Source organism: Oreochromis aureus, linkage group 19, assembly GCF_013358895.1.
Source record: "Oreochromis aureus strain Israel breed Guangdong linkage group 19, ZZ_aureus, whole genome shotgun sequence".
Taxonomy (NCBI): Eukaryota; Metazoa; Chordata; class Actinopteri; order Cichliformes; family Cichlidae; genus Oreochromis; species Oreochromis aureus.
In genome coordinates, this window is record NC_052960.1 from 29264057 (window position 1) to 29266966 (window position 2910).

The window sequence follows — 2910 nt, forward strand, 5'->3', positions numbered from 1 at the left end:
AGGATGACACAAACTCACATCATACATAAAATGAATGACATATTTACTGCACAGATAGACATGTACACAAGACCAACTAATCATCACATGGACATGAATAGTTAACCTGTTGGGCAGGGTTTCCACCACATTATATATGTCCATAATGGAGGTATAGACAAACTAATACATCATCGTTTTTGCATTCAAAAACTGATCTTTAACATAAAAACATTCACTTATGGTTTAACCCGAAATTGAGGGATCAGATTTTACTTATGTTTAGGTAATTTTAATTTTCCAAAGTTTTGAGTACCAAACTTTGTCTTGCTTAATATAAATGTAAGTACACTGTGCAGCTACCATACACTAGCTGTTTAAATTTGAAAGTGATCTTATTAGCCATAATATTTTGCTACCAACAGAATAATGCACCTTTGTGGCTGGAGCCAAAGTTTGTCTAATTTTCTTCACTGCAGTGCCTCCTTTTTTCTTGAAGACTTTTATGAGCTGGTCAGTGTATTGTTCAAGTTGTGCAAAAAGCCTTGGAACAAGTGGAGCAGTAGTAATCCTCACAAATTCTGCTTCCACCTGAAAACATGTCAACAAACACAACATACTGTACTGTAAATATACATACTATATGTACACATATACATACTTTATAACTGAAACTAATGTAGAAAGACCTCATTAAAGCTATAATTTTAACACAAACATTTACACAAAATGCTAATGGAGCCATTACAGCTTTTATTGTTATATATCAAGTTCCAAAAATATTGATCACAGCTGATCTGAAAAGAATTTCATACCTCAGGCCCTTGAACTGCAACCTTTACAATGGTTCAGATCTGGAGAAGAAATAACAGGGGCATTGAATGGGTCACTAAAGAAAAATTAACTTATAAAACAGTTTTGTTTTTAAAAGTATAACAGTTCACATACCACATACAAGCTCAGCGGTACCACATACACCACATCAGTATAGGAGGGAGCAGGTAAAGGCAGGATCTGAAATTTATACAGTAAAACAAGAAATTCATTACTTAATTTCAAGAAGCAAATTATTGATTGAATTACAACTAAATAAAATACTACTCAGAAGAAAAGCAAGAGATTGACACTGCCATGTACTAACTTTCTATAGAAGCAATTATCACCAGGTCTGTCGGCCTCCATTGTCTGTCCACTCATATGTCGTGAATAATTTTATTTAAAAAGTAAGTGTGTGATTTAACAAACTGTAATTTATAACTATGCTGATCTGTATCACTCCTAGGAAACATGCTGTATTTACAGACCATTTTACATAATACAGATTACTGATAGAGCATAACAATGGTGTCACAGTGGCTTTCGCCCTCGACTTTTTGGATTTTAAATGTCACTTTATGCTATCCTTGCTATCCTATTCGATATTTATGACTCTCGGATTACAGTAAAGGAATCCCAAGAAAGCAAATGAAAAAAATAACCCCATGAACCCCTGTAGCTAATCCCTTAATAAAACCAAAACAATAAAATGTTTCTTACACAGTCCACAAAATAAGCATGTTAAGCATGTCCAGGACCCAGTAAAACTAATGTAGAACAAGCGCACGCAAACGATATAACATGTCTTATAAGACAAACGCAAAATATAACCATGCTCGACATGTAGATACTACACAACATAGTCAAAGAAAAAGTGGTCTTACCTCTCAAAGAAACAGCAGCTTGGCGCCAAAACAACGTTTTTGTTAAATTTGAAGTCTTGCGCATGAGCAGGCCCAAGCCGTGAAACCTTGTTGTTCTTCGCGGTTTCATTACAACTGTTTTTGCATTACTGCCACCTTGTGGATATACAAAGTATATCGATCCTAATTGACTTAACTTAAATGTTATACCATCAAGTAACACATTAGTATTATGTACAGTGAATAATAGACACAATTACGTAGACTTGATTAGAAAAACATATGTTAACTTAACAAAAACATATATTTTAAGTAAAATGAAAATAAATAATTAATATACACTGAACAATCCACCTCATTCATTTTTTTGAGTGAGAGGGAAACAGCTCCAGAGAACCAGAGGCAATGGACATCCCACCCCAGCAGAGGCTGCCAATCCAGGCATGAGCCAAGAACAGGGTCCCAAGGTTCTAGTCACCTGGGAACCATCCAAGACCAATCACTACAAAATTCTTAATGTACATTTAAAAAGAACAGTGTAACAGACGTATGGCAGACTCGACTACATTGTTACACTTTTCTTTATTTCCGGTTAATGAACACTCTAACACACCCGGCTGCAGCCTACACACAACAACAAGACCCAGTTCATTCTTCTTAAGCAGGTGAGGCTTAATTGCTGATGCAGCTCTGGTGTGTCAGCCTGGTGCCGACCTCCAGCTCCGGCTGAGCAGGACTCTCCGGCGTCTGTGAGCAGGTCATGTAACTGGAGGTTGCTCAGCCGCCCTCCTCCGGGGAACAGGAACGAGTGCAGGCACCTGCTAGGCACTAGCCACTCCAACCAATACCCTGGGTCTTTCTCTGTCCCAAGAATCACCTGACATCTGCCAAGGTCCACCCCCTCCCCTACACCTTAGAACCAACAAGTACCCGGGAGGGGCAGCAACATGCAACACTCGTGCGTTCACAGTAAACAACTTTGAAATAGGTCAAATATGTTAAAGATATGCAAAATTAATTACGGTTCTTCACAGTGAAAAAGCAGTCCAAATGTAAGATATACGGTATTTTACTGTAAAATCTTAATTCATGGTAAAATACTAGCAGCTGTGGTGTCCAGAATTTCACTGTATAAAATACATTACAACACATAAGAAACTAAGCTTAAGTGTAAGTTCAATAAGGAAGATTTGTAATAACTCCTTGTGCCTGCTTTCCTTGGTGTTCGACTGCTTTTCTGTTCTTTATGAAT

At 37.4% G+C, this 2910-nt stretch overlaps 1 long non-coding RNA gene across 1 annotated transcript; it reads right to left on the reverse strand.

The window, feature by feature from the left end:
• Window positions 1-423: 423 nt before the first annotated feature.
• LOC120435019 lies at window positions 424-1711 on the reverse strand. Its single transcript, XR_005609471.1, has 4 exons — window positions 1680-1711; window positions 928-993; window positions 795-833; window positions 424-570 (listed from the first exon to the last, which is right to left on the reverse strand). It is a non-coding gene; the product is annotated as an uncharacterized LOC120435019 (long non-coding RNA).
• Between the last annotated feature and the right edge of the window lie 1199 nt (window positions 1712-2910).